This window comes from Leucopleurus acutus (genome assembly GCF_964270905.1).
Source record: "Leucopleurus acutus genome assembly, chromosome: 8".
Lineage (NCBI taxonomy): Eukaryota > Metazoa > Chordata > Mammalia > Artiodactyla > Delphinidae > Leucopleurus > Leucopleurus acutus.
In genome coordinates this window covers 70,341,971-70,359,991 of record NC_139151.1, presented here as the reverse complement: position 1 = coordinate 70,359,991, position 18,021 = coordinate 70,341,971, and the positions used below count along the sequence as shown (strand labels likewise).

The window sequence follows — 18,021 nt, the reverse complement described above, 5'->3', positions numbered from 1 at the left end:
AAAACTAAGGTAATATTTAAAAATGCCTTTACTCTAATAGCATTTTAAAATTCTTGCTCTATGCTTAATGTTTCAGAACCAATTCAAAGACTTAATTTTATAATTTATGGAGGCAGACATTTTTCTTTTTCAGATGATTCTGCAGGGACAATTAGCACTCTGAAGCAGTAGCTGAGAAATAGGGGATTGGACTAGACTAGACTGTTCTAGACTAACTTTAGGTTGAAAGGGGATCATCATTATGCAGTTAGACCCCCTGGAAGATTTGTTTTCCTTGCATAGGGGAAAGAGAGAAGGTATAATAAAGCAAGGATAAAAGTCTGTTTTCTTAATTGAACATAAGCAGTTCATTTTATAACTCCAATATAGCATGGATGAAATAGATATTCAGTCACTCTCACTGGCTTTTTGGCAAAATAATAGGGCTATGTTTTATCTTTATTTCAACAAATCATTATGGTGCACCTCCTCTGTGCCCAGCATTCTGCTGAGTACTGGCTGTCCAGTAAATAAAACATGCATGATTATGCCTTCATGGAGCTTATATCTAGGAGAGGGAACAAAAATAAATATACACACACAAAAATATAATTAAAATTTGATATGTGTTAAGAAGAAAAAGAACATAATGCCATGTGAGAACATAATGAAATAAACCTCATTTAGAATGGATGGATAGGAATGCCCTCTTTGACCTAAGGATGATAAGAACTAACCAGGCAAAAAATAGAAGAAAGAGTAAAAATAGCAGAGGGAACATCATGTATGAAATATCTGAGGTGAGAAAAATATAGCTGAGTTTCAGAAAATGAAAGATAGTTCTTGTAGCTGAAGTGTAATGAGCGAGGGTGCGACATAGCATCAGATATGGTTGGAGAGATTGGTAGGGGCTAGTTATCCGACGAGACCTTGTAGATAACATTATGGAAGTGAGATTTGATACTAAGTGCAATGGAAAGCCATCAAAGGGTTTAAGAACATTTCAGAAAGATAGTTCTGTGACTGTATATAAATAGATGTGGGGAAGATGGAGTGAAAGGAGGAAGACCTGCTGGGAAGCTATTTCAGAAACACAGGTAAGAGATGATGGTGGCTTGGATTAGTGTGGAGGCAGATGGGCTAGGGAGAAGGGTTAGGTTCAAGATATATTTTAGCTTTTATGCCAGATATACTCATGGACAAATCAGAATAACTACACTGGAAAATACAGGTTGAGGCAGAAATAATACAGTTCAAATTCTACTTCTTTAGAGCACTCTTTACTTATTTTTCTTAGTATAATTTAGTTTGTATATTGGCAAGTGCAAAATTGCTTCGGTGAGTTATTCTCAAAGTTTTATGATCTAAAATTTTGTCAGAAAATAGATATTAATAATTTGCTTACCAAATTTACAAGTGGGATTTATGGTAGTCTAAAATAGTTTAAATTTACAAATACGTTATATTAATATAAAGAAATCATACTTGCTGGAAATGTTTTCAAACTTTCATTCTCTTCTGATATCAAACATTACTTTGCACTGGAGCCTTTGTGTATTCTGAATGTCCGGAAGCCAAAATATTTTGTTTTAGCTCCCACTCTATAGTATTTCCCAGCTGTGTACTTATATGGTATAATAAAAGGATTTAACAATTGGGAAATAGCAGCTGCATTTGGAAATTCCCTTTTCATTTGATAGATTCAATAATGTATAACAAGTGTAACATCAGACCTGTAATGACTTATACTGCAAGTATCATATCACTGACCAATTTTTCTTTACAGCAAAGGAAAACACTCGAAGGATTTTAGGTTTCTGGACAGCCTTGCAAACCTATATATATTGAGTGTATGTGTTGCAGTAAGGTGACTGTGACGAGGGTAAAACTTAATAAACACTTCGCCTCATTCTACATTCAAGTAAATATTAAATCCGGAATAATTGTTATGAAGTTAAGTGAAACTTAGTTCTCTTCAGTGGATCCTATTTGTTATGCACTGTAATTGAAACTCATAAAATCAGCGTAGAGAAATAAAATTTAAAAGAAAGTCTAAAAACAACAACAGAGATTTTATCAGCGCTTAACTCAGTTTCCATTGTAATTTGCTTTCTGTGATGGCCCTCACTCATGAACAGTTAGAAACAGGCACTAAAAGTTCCTTATATACTGGGTTCAGGAAGGGTTTTACTTTGAAATATCAACACCACAGAGGAGCTTTTTCTGTAAGACAGGGTAAAGACAAAGCAGAGAATTTCTGCTAATCCCTACCTCTGGATTAGAAAAAAAATCTTTAGATGTTAAAATTTGGATTAATTATTTTGATGTTGCACTCCAACAAAATATGAGACTATACAGTTTCAAACGAGTGAAAAAATTCATTGTGGAATAAGCAAAGGAGAATAGAAACTTAGAGAACAGAAACTTTAGAGATCAGCATTCCAAGACCAATTGAAGATAAAAACATTTTAGACTCTGATTTTAATTACCATTACTTATATTATGGACACCAAAATGTTCGATTTTAAATTTAGTGTGCTATGTTAATTGGTAAGATCCATTTGAAGGCTGAAAAGTTAGTGTAAATAAGAATTCACTGTCCTTGCTTACTATGTACAACCACTACTATTTTCATTATGGTACCAGTGTACCAGCACCTTTTTTGTAGAGGAATTTTGACACGATTTGAAATATGTTTTTGCTCCCATTAGAACTGATTCATTAGACAGGAATAAATTCACATAATTTTTTCATCAAAAAATGGATAGTGTATCATTCTTTTTAATGTAAACAAGCATGAAGAACATTTTGTAGTAATATTTAGTGGCTAGCGTATAATATTGTGTGTGATGATTATCTGCTAACGATTACTTGAGTGTGTAGCACCTACTAAGTTCTAAGCACAGGGATTTTCTTGTGAATAAGACAGGAATGATCCCCTCACAGAGTGAGACAATTTTAGACAATGGTAAGTGCAATAAAGAAAATTAAATAAGAAAATGTTATTGAGAATGACTACTTTAAACAAACCAGGGAAGGTCTTTTTGAAGAGGTGACATTTGAGTTGAGATTTGAATAATGAAAGGGAGACAACTATGCAAAAATTTGGGGGAAGACACACAGCTAGAATATATAGTAAGTGCAGAAACCTCTTGGTTGGTGTGTTTGAACAATAGGAAACAATGGAGTGTCTGCAGTGGAATGGGTGAGGGAGAGAATGGTATGAGATGAAATCTAGGAGGCAGGCAGATGACAGATACTATGGGGTATCATAGGCTACAGTGAGGTGTTTCGACTTTACTTCAAGTGAAAGAGGAAGCCAGTGGAAGATTTTAAGCAAGAGACTACCATGATTTGATTTATGTTTTTAAAAGATCATATTAGCCGCTGTGTACATAATGGATTGCAAGAGATAAAACCACAAACAAGGGCACCTATTAGGAAAACTGTTGCAGTAGTGCAGGTGAGAGTTTGATGGTAAGTGGAAGAGTGGACAGTTGGGGAGTTTATTCTTTGAAGAGTTCCCATAGAGTCTGAAGAAGACAAGATTCACACAGAGGGTGAGGAGAATATGTTATGTAATATACATGTGGGCAGAAATTTAGTCAAGAATGAACAGGAAGTGAAGTCGATGAGACCAGGGCACGGGGAAGGGTAAGGCTTGCTCCTGGACCAAGAATGGTCCCGTGTGAGGACAGAAGCTTTTTGCCTAATAGGGAGATATTTACAGGTGACTTCCAGGGTAGGTTATGGGAATGTGGGCTAGACACCAACAGTATCTCTTACAAGATCCCCAAAGTGACAGGATTCTAAGTGGGACCTCTTGCATGCATGTGCACCTGTGCACTTACATGCATTCTCATACTGATATATATTTTAAGCCAAAATGGGATTATATGCATTTGGCTTTTAACTACTAGTCTAATTAGGTAGCAATAATCACACTGGACCCTCAGGCCCAGAATATCAGAACTCCTTATTTTAGAGACCTACTTAAATTCCCCCAAGTTTTATCTTCTAGAAAAGTTTAAAAAATAATATTCCACTATAAATAAAAGATGCCAATAAAGTCTCTTGTTGTAATTAAAAAAAATAATAGGCATGTTGAGATATTTAGTAAATAACTGTTGGGAACAATACTTTCTTGCTTGCAAACAATTTCTCCTCTCTGCCTTTCTTGCTTTCAGTTCAATGAAGTTGCTAATCAACTTTGAAGTGTTCTATGTAGTTCGCTTTGAGTCATAAAAATTCTGGTGTGGACTTTGTACCATTCCTGGGAATGGAACTGTTGCCATTACATGATAACATAGTCCAGGAACTTTGGGTGAGGATTTAATCCTTCCCAGCCATGCTTTATGTTGTGACAGACTTTTAGAAGATTTCTAATTTTGTTACCTTTTAAAAGATTTTAAAAACTTGAATTGTTCCCAGTTTTTGGTAAGATTTAGTAATTTAAGGTAGTAGGTAGCACTCAAAATTTATTTATTTTTTATTTTTATTATTTTCCTCACTTTTACTTTAGAAAGTATAGTGAAACCCACTGGTTCACCCAGTCCGAACTATGTGCAAGGTTTATGTTCATCTTTTTGTTACCTGATTGGGTCTATGAAGCACTGGGGAAAAAAAATCCATACACTAGGGAAGTTTAGACTTCTTGAGAAATTTAGTTACTACTACTCTCATTTTAGAATTTTGGATATTCATTCTCTGTAAGTAAAATTCAAACCTAGACTTCTGGTAATAAGTGAAAATGTTCATCCTTGCCCCTGAGTCATGAAACAACATTCTCCAGGAAGCCCTGTGGGAGATTTCCCATTTTCTATAACTTTGAAACTATATTAGCATACAGTATTGTCCGTTTTTAAACCCGTCTCGGAAACTTAATGACAGAAATTTACTTACAGTTTGGACCAAAAAATAAAACCATGTTTATGGCATGGTGTGGGTAGTGAAATAGACAACTACTGCTGTCTAGTGTTAACACACTGACCACCTTTATATATGCACACCTTGCTTATGTGCACTGTTTCATTCCTGCTCTTAAAAAATGTATATTTAAAAAAAAACTTTCCTAAACCTGGCTTATTTAAACAAAATGATTATTGGCATGCTACTTGGAAATATCTCAATGTTTATGGAAATTTGAATTATTTTATCGTTGTTTTTATTGATATAATACATCTTTCTAAATATACTTTTTGGAAAAGATTTCTTACTTACATAGCTATTATCAAAATCTTTATAGAAAGTAGAAACATTGACATGCTCTGCAGTAGTTGGCTTTTCCCCCCCTGGGCAAGAAGGAATCAGGTATGCATGCTGATTAACACACTGCAGTCATTAACGTGTGATTATGTGGGCTGCATATTGAGCACCTGCCAAAATATAAAAATCCAGTACTTTGTTACGTCTGTGCAAAGACTTTTTGCATTTCTTTTGCATTTTGACAGTTCAAGGAAAATCAGACCCCAGTATCTTTTCTTTTTTTTTTTCAGTGTAATAAAATTGTGTGTACAGAATGTTTTCAAGGAGATAGGATATGTCATGTTTATTTTTATTTTAATCTTTCGGGCTGTATAAGATCCAGTGACTAGGGTTTGCAGAACTCTGACTGTAATATGAATCTCTTAATGAACTTCATCACCATGATTCACTTACAATTTACAGCATTCCTTCATGTTCATAAGGATTATCTTTTCTGGGATTCAGCCAATATTCCTCTAGTTTGCTTTGTTTTTATGTGATACCTTTATGTCTCATAAATATTTTGTTTTCATTCTTTCACTGATATGCTGTTAGTGTACACCTCATAGTGATGCCAGGGCTGCTATGGTTTGATTTTTCCTATCCAATATCCGTTTGCAAATATTCCTTCATGGCAAAAGTGTAGCTTGGGCTCTATAGCATTTCCAGACACTTAGGAAAAGTCACTTTTCGATAATTATTTAAAATAAGATTGGTTACTCAGAAAATCTGGGATGATCTCGTCTAACATAACAGCTTGATTGAGCAGGCCTATTCTACTCAGCTTTTCTTTTCTTGATGGATTTAAATGGCATTTGAATGTAGTAGATTTTTTTTTTCTAAATAAGCTTCTCATTAAAATTGGTCAGTATTAATCATAGGAAGCTGATCTCAGGACACCAATAATTTTCTAATTAAAGCAGAACTTCACAAGCAAATTTCAATCTATAGGTAGTTCTAATTAATGTACACTTTCTTGTACAGAATTCCTTCTTCCTCAGTGATGATTTGGATACATCACTGTAATGAAATATCATAACTGGAATAATGAAATCTGCACATTTCTGTAATGTTTCTAAGCATTATGGTATAGAAAATAATGTATATAAATATTATATAGCATGCAGTCATTTACATGACTAACATCTTAAGGTCCTTCTAGATTAGCATGAATAAGATGATGGTACATATGATAGCGTGTTGCTTTGGGAGCAGAAAGCTGGGGTTGTGTTTGTACTCCTCCAGATCTACCTTCTTATTTTAATTTGAAGAGGGTTACTTTCCATAAAGTCAACTTAACATGACAAATCCTGCTGCCACCATTTATTTGGAGATGAGATTGTAAGGGCTCTCTTTGATTATTGAGTCAAACCACCTGCACTAAGCAGGAAAGACCCTACTTTGTTCCTTCCATGAACATATCTAACCTTTCTTGAACACATATAGTGAATGTGCCTAAATTACCTTGATATGCAAATTATCCCACTGTTTAACTGTCCTCTGTAATAAGAAGTTTTCCTTGCTTTCCAAGGGAAATGTAACCTTTTTAAAGAAGAACAACTTCAAGCTATTATTCCTTTTGTTAATATAGCTTTCAATGTGATGACATATTTATTTTTTATACCCTTAACCTAAGTATTATTTTGGTATTACTACAGTCCCGTGACCTCTAGGCATTATTTTTCTAGGTGATGCAAGTTGAGTTCAATAGTATGTCTCTGTGTAAACCACATCCTCAAATCCAAAGTATGAATTACAAACCTTTGCTAATAAAATTGTACCTTCAGGTAAAAATTAGAAATGAATACTTATGCATGTTATCTCTCTTCTTTATGTTTAATTAACACCCTAGAAAATGGGAAACGCTATTTAATAAAATGATTTGAAATTATTTTGTAAACTTCTGCTTTGATTATAATTTAACTTTAATTTGTTTTTGCTGCCAGTGTACTGAGAATACCTAGAATACAATAGTCTCAAGTTCATCAAACTTTTGGGAAGAAATGTGCCCTCAGTCAAGCATAGATAGATTACTGTGGTATAATAGAAGAGATTCATTTACATTGAAACACAAAGAATTAGAAAATTTTTTGGAAACTAGTGTTATTTAGGAATTTTTTGGTTAGTTCTAGTGGTTAATTAGTAGTTTTTTTACATTATTGTGGGCTAGCCAGGATTAAACTAAAGTAATCCATGAACACATTGAGAAAACCTTTGCTCTTGAATTCAGAGTTAATATTTGGCCTTCAGTTGTATTAATTTTTTTTTTTTTTTTTTTTTTTTTGCGGTACGTGGGCCTCTCACTGTTGTGGCCTCTCTCGTTGCGGAGCACAGGCTCCGGATGCGCAGGCTCAGCGCCATAGCTCATGGGCCCAGCCGCTCCGCGGCATGTGGGATCCTCCCAGACCAGGTCACGAACACGTGTCCCCTGCATCGGCAGGCAGACTCTCTACCACTGTGCCACCAGGGAAGCCCAGTTGTATTAATTTTTTTGTACATGGTATGCTTCTACCAAAATGCCTTTCTTGTTTTTGATATATTCTGATATATTTTGATATATATTCTGATATATATGTTCTGATATATATTGTATGTGAAGTTGATTAAAGTTCATTTATTTTGCTTTCTGTAGTTGACAGTAAAATTAGAGCTTAGCTCTCCTTTCAGCTACTGTTCTCTTGGATCCATGAGGAATGCCACAGTAGGGCAAGGAATGAATCTGAATCTGAGTTTTTGGATTTTTCAAAATTAAGAGAGAAAAATAAAAATTCACACCCCTCCCTTACCCAGAGAGAAAGGATGGGCTCTGTGATTGTAACTGAGCCATCGATTCAAGGTTGTGTGTTGTCTTCAGGTAGAGCAATCACAGCCTCCAGACACTGGGAATATTTGATGCCAGATTAGACTTCTACTTGCTGCTTTGTGGTAAATTGGTGACAGTTTTGTGCCAAGTTTTCCTTTCTCTGGAAATGTAAATACAGGTAGATGGATGTTGATAGATAGATAGTTTTATAAGCACATAGCCTCCAAAGAATCATTTTTAATCTCTGTACTTGTTTTATCTGTAAAAACTTAGCAAGCTAGAGATGTTATTTAAAAATTTCTAGACTACAAAGAGTTTCCTGTTATGCCATTATATATATTTACTTGACATATTAGAAGGAAATTAAAGACTTTTGTGGTGAAATTCTCAAAATTGGGAATTTTACTTGGGCAAGATCCTAGTGAAGACAGGAGATTGTTGAGTTCACAGAGTGGTCGGGAGGGCTCAGTATGTATGACATATAGAACAACCTGCTCTCTAGTTGCTCTTCCATAAGCAAACTAGACCATGAAAGGACTTCACTGTTAATAGAGTATAATCTCTCCTAAGGAACAAATGGATTTGACTGACCTTGACTGGGCTCTGGTACTTTTTAATGTTAAGATTTGTGAGGAATCAAGAGGACACTCTGGCTATTTCTTTTTTAGTGTGACCCCAGCCTCATCATTTTTATTCTATTATTTTTTTAAAAATTTATTTATTTTTAAATTTTTTTCCTGTTCTAAGCATTTTATATGTATTGAGTCATTTAATTTTTATAATAACCTTATAAGGTAGGTGCTAGGATTATCCCCATTTCATTGATGAGGAAACCAAGTCACCAAGATTTAGTGACTTGCTCAAGGTCCCAAAGGTCACTTTGTGACCAAAGGTGACCAAAAGGTCACTCCAGTGGCTGAGTTAGGATTTTTTTTTTAACATCTTTATTGGGGTATAATTGCTTTACAATGGTGTGTTAGTTTCTGCTTTATAACAAAGTGAATCAGCTATACATATACATATATCCCCATATCTCCTCCCTCTTGCGTCTCCCTCCCACCCTCCCTATCCCATCCCTCTAAGTGGTCAAAAAGCACCGAGCTGATCTCCCTGTGCTATGCAGCTGCTTCCCACTAGCTATCTATTTTACGTTTGATAGTGTATATATGTCCATGCCACTCTCTCACTTCGTCCCAGCTTACCCTTCCCCCTCCCCATGTCCTCAAGTCCATTCTCTATGTCTGTGTCTTTATTCCTGTCCTGCCTTTAGGTTCTTCAGAAAATTTTTTCTTTTTTTAGATTCCATATATATGTGTTAGCATACGGTATTTGTTTTTCTCTTTTTGACTTACTTCACTCTGTATGACAGACTCTAGGTCCATCCACCTCACTACAAATAACTCAATTTCGTTTCTTTTTATGGCTGAGTAATATTCCATTGTATATATATGTGCCACATCTTCCTTATCCATTCATCTGCCGATGGACACTTAGGTTGCTTCCAGGTCCTGGCTATTGTAAATAGTGATGCAATGAACATTGTGGTACATGACTCCTTTTGAATTATGGTTTTCCCAGGGTATATGCCCAGTAGTGGGATTGCTGGGTTGTATGGTAGTTCTATTTTTAGTTTTTTAAGGAACCTCCATACTGTTCTCCATAGTGGCTGTATCAATTTACATTCCCACAAACAGTGCAAGAGGGTTCCCTTTTCTCCACACCCTCTCCAGCATTTATTCTTTGCAGATTTTTTGGTGATGGCCATTCTGACTGGTGTGAGGTAGTTTTGATTTGCATTTCTCTAATGATTAATGATGTTGAGCATTCTTTCATGTGTTTGTTAGCAATCTGTATATCTTTTTTGGAGAAATGTCTATTTAGGTCTTCTGCCCATTTTCTGATTGGGTTGTTTGTCTTTTTTGATATTGAGCTGCATGAACTACTTGTATATTTTGGAGATTAATCCTTTGTTAGTTGCTTCATTTGCAAATATTTTCTCTGAGGGTTGTCTTTTCATCTTGTTTATGGTTTCCTTTGCTGTGCAAAAGTTTTTAAGTTTCATTAGGTCCCATTTGTTTATTTTTGATTTTATTTCCATTACTCTAGGAGGTGGGTCAAAAAGGATCTTGCTGTGATTTATGTTAGAGTGTTCTTCCTATGTTTTCCTCTAAGAGTTTTATAGTGTCTGGCCTTACATTTAGGACTTTAATCCATTTTGCCCAGCCTCATCATTTTTAAATAGACAACAAGACATAGGTAGTTATCATATTGATAGTTGCTTCTGGGGGCTTAATTACTACCGTTTTTTCCTAGTGGATCCCAACTACCTTACTTTTTCCCTAAAAGCTTTATATCTTATTTTCTGTTTTTACTGAAGCTACTCTTATACCTTTGAATGATTTTAGAATCCCCCTTTCCTATCCCCCAGTTTCTGTCATGAACTGGGGACAGGTTTCCCAGAAGCTGGATTAAACAGCATTTCAAAAGATTATTTTTGCCATACTCCAAGCACTCCTCTTCCCTACCAACTCTGAGCTAGTGTCAAACAACAGGTTTCTGATACCTTGACTCTTCTATTTTCAAGGCTATTCCTATTTTTGTTATAAGGTAGGGAGGTTTTTACTTTGCCTCCTTTGCTTTAGTTACTCAATGCTTTTTTTAAAAAAATATTTATTTATTTATTTTGTCTGCATCGGTTGTTAGTTGCAGCACGTGGGATATTTTCTTGTGGTGCATGGGCTCTTTGTTGCGGTATGCGGGCTTCTCTCTATTTGCCACACGCGGGCTCCAGAGTGCACAGGATCAGAGTAGTTGTGGCACGTGGGCTCTGTGGTTTCGGCATGCGAGCTTAGTTGCCCTGCGGCATGTGGGATCTTAGTTCCCCGAACAGGGATTGAACCCGTGTCCCCTGCATTGGAAGGCAGATTCTTAACCACTGGACCACCAGGGAAGTCCCTAGTTACTTAATTCTGATGTCTGAGGTTTGTCCACCATCTCAAAGTGCTTTAATTATTCCTCATTTGGATGACACTTATGCAACATGGGTTCCTGGTGATCTGACTGTTACCTGGATCCTGTGATGTGCATATAACTTAAGCATCCATCATAGCCTTCAGTTCATTTAAAGCATACTAGGTGCTTTGCTGATTACATATTAAAAATACACAGTTATGGGCTTCCCTGGTGGCGCAGTGGTTGAGAGTCCGCCTGCCGATGCAGGGGACATGGGTTTGTGCCCCGGTCCGGGAGGATCCCACATGCCGCAGAGCGGCTGGGCCTGTGAGCCATGGCTGCTGAGCCTGCGCGTCCGGAGCCTGTGCTCCGCAACAGGAGAGGCCACAACAGTGAGAGGCCCACGTACCGCAAAAACAAACAAACAAACAAAAAATACACAGTTATTTTTATATTATTTGAGAGCTCTGGTAGTTCTCAAATGGGGAAGAAAAGGAAACAACTGCAAAACAGGAGAGCATTGGGATAATAGACTTGATGCTAGAGTAAGTAGTCACCTCTTAAGAAAAACTCTACAAAATCATTTGAGACTCTGTGCATAGAAACTTGCTCTGTAAGAATTTGTTCAATTACGCTTCTCAACTTCTGCATAATCACACCCCTCTTTCCCCAGTGCCTCAATTTGTCAAAGAAAACACCCTTTTGATTCAGTGGAAATATTTTCCCTGGGGTTATTTAGAGGAAACTTAATTTAGAGGAAAGGATGTTACCTCGTAGAAGGCCTGTGTTCATCTCTGCCACTAATCTCCTGACTTAAGTTTCTTCATCTCAAAAATGAAAGATTCAAAGCATGTAGCAGCAGTCACAGCCGGGCCCCTCTGCTGGGCCAGGGGCCAGCTCTGCCCACCAGTGTACTGCAGCTGCAGCTGTGGCTCTGCCATAATAGGAGGGCAGAGGCAGCCCACATAGGGGACATCCCTTGAATCCCTGGCTCTGATGGCCAGGTGAGATTGCACTTCTGAGCCCCACAGGACATCTCCTACATAAGGTGACTCCTTAAGACTGGGAAAGGTAGCTGATTTACCTGATACATAGGAACAAACATAGGGAATTAGGCAAAATGAGGAGACTGAGGAATATGCTTTAATTGAAAGAACAAGACAAAAACTCAGAAAAAGAACTAAACAAAATGGAGATAAGCAATCTAGCTGATAAAAAATTCAAAGTGATGGTCATAAAAATGCTTACCAAACTTGGGAGAAGAATGGATGAACACAGTGAGGACTTAGAGATAGGAAATATGAGTATCACACAGAAATTATAAGTGAACTGAAAAATACACTAGAGGGACTCAACAGCAGACTGGATGATGTAGAAGAACAATCAGTAGAAGCTGGAAGACAAAGCAATGGAACTCACCCAGACAGAGCAGAAAAATGTAAAGGGAATTAAAAAAAATGAATATACCTTCAGGGACCTTTGGGACAACATCAAGCAGAATAACTTTTGCTTTATAGGGATCTCAGATGGAGAAGAGAGAAAGGGCCAGAAAAATTATTTGACGAAATAGTGGCTGAGAACTTCACTAGTCTGGGAAGCTATGAGAGGAAACAGGCATCCAAGTATGAACTCAAGGAGACATAAATCAAGACACATTATAATTAAAATGGTTACAGTTAAAAATAAAGAGAACCCAAAAACAGCAAGGGATAACAACTTGCTATGTACAAGGGAAACCCCATAAGGCTATCAGCAGATTCTTCAGCAAAAACTTTACAGGCTAAAGGGGAGTGGAATGACATATTCAAAGTGCTGAAAGGAAAAACTTCCAATCTAGAATTCTCTACTCAGCAAGGTTATCATTCAGAATTAAAGGAGATATTGAGTTTCCCAGATAAGCAAAAGCTTAAGGAGTTCATCGCCACTAAACTGGCACCATAAGAAATGTTAAAGGGACTTCTTTAATCTGAAAAAAAATGACACTAATTAATAATAAGAAAACATACAATGCAAGTGGTCAAAATGTACAAACCTACAGTTATAAGATAAATAAGTACTAGGGATGTAATGTACAACATGATTAATACAATTAACACTTGCTTTATTATGTATGAAGGTTGTTAAGAAAGTAAATCCTATGAATTCTCATCACAAGGAAAAATTGTTTTCTTTTTATTTTGTATCTATATGAGATGATGGATGTTCACTAAACTTACTGTGGTAATCATTTCATGATGTATGTAAGTCAAATCATTATGCTGTGCACAAACTTATACAGTGCTGTATGTCAATTATATTGCAATAAAACTGGAAGAAAAAAGAAAACATAAAAATAAAAATCTCACTGGAAAAAGTAAGTATATAATATTAATAAAGTAATAAAATCTCACTGGAAAAAGTAAATATTTTATATAAATAAAAGTAATAAATAAAAGTAAATATATAATAAAAGTAAATATATAATAAAAGTAAATATAGGGCTTCCCTGGTGGCGCAGTGGTTGAGAGTCCGCCTGCCGATGCAGTGGACATGGGTTCGTGCCCCGGTCCGGGAAGATCCCACATGCCATGGAGCGGCTGGGCCCGTGAGCCATGGCCACTGAGCCTGTGCGTCCGGAGCCTGTGCTCCGCAACGGGAGAGGCCACAACAGTGAGAGGCCCACGTACTGCAAAAAAAAAAAAAAAAAGTAAATATATAATATATATAAATAAATAATCAATATATATAATTGATCAATCATTTATAAAGCAAACATGAAGGTTAAAAGACAAAAGTGGTAAAATTAAGTAAAATTGCAATATTTAGTCAAGGGATGCATAAAATAAAAAGATATAAAATGTGTCATCAAATGTATAAAATGTGGGTGAGGGAGAGTAAAAAGATAAAGCTTTGGAATGTGTTCAAATTTAAGTTGTTACCAATTTTAAACTGTTACCAATTTAAGACTGCTATATACATAGGATTTTATGTGTGAACTTCACAGTAACCACAAGTAACTCCACAAAAGATAATGAGAAAGGAATCTGAACATAACACTAAAGAAAATCACCAAACACAAGGGAAGAAAGAAAGAGAAGAAGAAAGAAACAGAGAGGAACTACAAAAACACTCAGAAAACAATTAACAAAATGGCAATAAATACATATCTATCAATAACTACTTTAATTGTAAATGTAAATTCACCAATCAAAACACATAGAGTAGTTGAGTGGATAAAAAAACAAAACTCGACTACATGCTGCCTACAAGAGAATAACTTCAGATGTAAGGATACACAGACTGAAAGTAAAGGGATAGAAAAAGATATTTCATGCAAATGGAAATGAAAAGAAAGCTGGAGTAGCAATACTCATATCAGACAAAATAGACTTTAGAACAAATATACTAATAAAAGACAAAGAAGGTCATTATATAATGATAAAGGAGTTAATCCAGCAATAATATGTAACATCTATAAATGTATATGCACCCAACATAGGATCACTGAGATGTATAAAGCAAATATTAACAGACCTAAAGGGAGAAATTGAAAGCAATACAATAATAGTAGGGGAAGTTAATACCCCACTTACATCAATGGATAGACCATCCAGATAGAAAATCAATCAGGAAATATCAGGCTTTTATGGCACATTAGACCAGCTCGACTTAGTAGATATATAGTTGACCCTTGAACAACACAGGTTTGAATTGTGCAGGTCCACTTATATGTGGATTTTTCCCAAGAAATATACAGAAATATACATGTAGAATATCGTGTGCAAGACTTGTATTGAAGTGGATAGCCTCTCCGTTCATAGGCATAAGGTGAGTGATATTTAATATAAAATTGATAAGGTGTTAGTTTTCTTAATGTTCATAACTTTGCTTTCAAAGAATTACATTACCGAAATATATGCCCCTCATAATTGGAGAAATTGTGTATCAGCCTATCATCACAGATATGCACTCTCCTCACTTTTATTGGAAGTATTGGAAGCCTTAGCCACAGCAATTAGGCAAGTAAAGAAATAAAAGGCATCAAAATTAGAAAGAAAGAAGTTAAACAGTTACTATTTGCAGATGACATGATACTATATATAGAAAACCCTAAAGACACCACCAAAAAACCCTTAGAACTATAAAATGAATCAGTAAAAGCATAGGATACAAAATCAGTATACAGAAATGTATGGCATTTCTATACACTAATAATGAATCATCAGAGAAATTAAGAAAACAGTCTCATTTACAATCGCATCAAAAAGACTAAAATACCTAGGAATAAATTTAACCAAGGAGGTGAAAGACCTGTGCACTGAAAACTGTAAGACACTGATGAAAGAACTTGAAGAAGACACAAATAAGTGGGAAGATATTTTGTGCTCATGGATTAGAAGAATTAATTCAGGCAAACCTTCCTTGTTTTGTTGTGCTTTGCTTTATTGTGCTTAACAGGTATTGCATTTTTTTACAAATTGAAGATTTCTGGCAATCCTAGATCAAGCAAGTCTATTAGCACCATTTTTTCCAACTGCATTTGCTCATTTTGTGTTTCTGTGTCACATTTTGGTAATTCTCACAGTATTTCAAAATATTATTATTATATTTGTTATGGTGATCTGTGATCTTTCTTTTTTTTTTTTTTTTGCGGTATGCGGGCCTATCACTGTTGTGCACCCCCCCACCCCCGCGTTGTGGAGCACAGGCTCTGGACACGCAGGCCCAGCGGCCATGGCTCACGGGCCCAGCCACTCTGCGGCACGTGGGATCTTCCTGGACTGAGGCACGAACCCGCGTCTCCTGCATTGGCAGGTGGACTCCCAACCACTGCACCACCAGGGAAGCCCCGGGAAGCCCCAATCAGTGATCTTTGATGTTACTATTAGAATTGTTTTGGGACACCACAAATTGTGCCCATATAAAAGGGTGAACTTAATAATGTTGCGTGTGTTCTGACTGCTCCACTCACTGGCCATCCCCCCATCTCTCTCCCTCTCCTAGGGCTTCCCTATTCCCTGAGACACAGCAATACTGAAATCAGGCAGTTAATAACCCTACAGTGTCCTCTACATGGGAAGAATTGCATGTCTCTCACTTTAAATCAAAAGGTAGAAATTATTAAGCTTAGTGAGGAAGGCATGTTGAAAGGCAAGATAGGCTGAAAGGTAGGCGTCTTGTACCAAACAGTTAGCCAGGTTGTGAATGTGAAGGAAAAGTACTTGAAGGAAATTTAAAGTGCTACTCCAGTGAGCACACAAATGATAAGAAAGCAAAACAGTCTTATTGCTGATATAGAGAAACTTTTAGTGGTCTGGATAGACTATCAAACCAGCCACAAAATTCCCTTAAGGTAAAGTCTAAAATTCCCTTAAGCTAAAGCAAGGCCCTACTTCTCTTTAATTCTATGAAGACTGAGAGAAGTGAGGAAGCTGCAGAAGAAAATTTGAAGTTAGCAGAGGTTGGTTCATGAGGTTTAAGAAGCCATCTTCATAACATAAAAGTGCAAGGTGAAGCAGCAAGTGCTGGTGTAGAAGCTGAGCAAATTATCCAGAATATGTAGCTAAGATAAATTTTAAAGGTAGCTACACTAAACAACAGATTTTCAATGTAGGTAAAACAGCCTTATATTGGAAGAAGATGCCATCTAGATCTTTCATAGCTAAAGAGGAGAAGTCTATGAATGCCTGACTTCAAAGCTCCAAAGACAGAGCTAATGCAGCTGGTGAATTGAAGTTGAAGCCAATGCTCATTTACCATTCTGAAAATCCTAGGGCCCTTAAGGATTACGCTAAATCTATTCTGCCTGTGCTCTATAAATGGAAGAACAAAGCCTGGATGACAGCACGCCTGTTTACAGCATGGTTTACTGAATATTTTAAGCCCATTGTTGAGACCTACTGCTCAGAAAAAAGATTCTTTTCAAAATATTACTGCTCACTGACAATGTACCTAGTCACCCAAGAGCTCTGATGAAGATGTCCAATGAAATTAATGTTGTTTTCATGCCTGCTAACACAGCATTCAATCTGCAGCCCATGGCTCAAGGAGTAATGTCAACTTTCAAGTCATTATTTAAGAAATACATTTTGTAAGACTACAGCTGCCATAGATAGTGATTCCTCTGATGGATCTGGGCAAAGTAAATTGAAAACCTTCTGGAAATGATTTACCATTCTAGATGCCTTTAAGAACATTCATGATTCATGGGAAGAGGTCAAAATATCAACATTAATAGGAGTTTGGAATAAATTGATTCCAATCCTCGTGGGTGACTTTGAGAGGTTCAAGACTTCGGTAGAGGAAGTAACTGCAGATGTGGTAGAAATAGCAAGAGAACTAGAATTAGAAGTGGAGCTTAAAGATATGACTGAATTGCTGCAGTCTCATGGTAAAACCTTAATGAGGAGTTGCTACTTATGGGTGAACAAAGAAAATGGTTTCTTGAGATGGAATCTACTCCTGGTGAAGATCCTATGAAGCTTGTTAAAAGGACAACAGAGGCTTTAGAATATTACATGAAATTAGTTGATAAAGTAGCAATAGGCTTTGAGAGGATTGACTCCAATTTTGCAAAAAGTTCTATTGTGGGTGAAATGTTATCAAACAACATTGCATGCTACAGAGAAATCCTTCATGAAAGAGTCAATTGATGTGGCAAACTTAATTGTTGCCTTATTTTAAGAAATCACTACAGCTACCCAAACCTTCATCAATCACCACCCTGATCAGTCAGCAGCCATCAACATTGAGGCAAGACTCTCCACCAGCAAAAAGGTTATGAATTGCTGAAGGCTAGATGATGGTTAACGTTTTTCAGCAATAAAGTATTTTTAATTGAGATATGTACTTTTTTTAGACAGAATGCTATTGCACACTTAATAGACTACAGTGTAGTGTAAACAACTTTTAAATGCATTGGGGGAACTTCCCTGGCAGTCCAGTGGTTAAGACTTTGCCTTCCAATGCAGGCCATGTGGGTTCGATCCCTAGTCAGGGAGCTACGATCCCACAAGCCTCACAGCCAAAAACCCAAAACATAAAACAGAAGCAATATTGTAACA

General features: G+C 36.5%; 1 protein-coding gene across 7 annotated transcripts in view; it reads left to right on the top strand.

Annotated features, from left to right (window-relative positions):
* Nucleotides 1-18,021, top strand: part of SOX6 (SRY-box transcription factor 6) — a 518,084-nt gene that overhangs the window by 136,527 nt on the left and 363,536 nt on the right. The gene's annotated exons all lie outside the window — the stretch shown is intronic.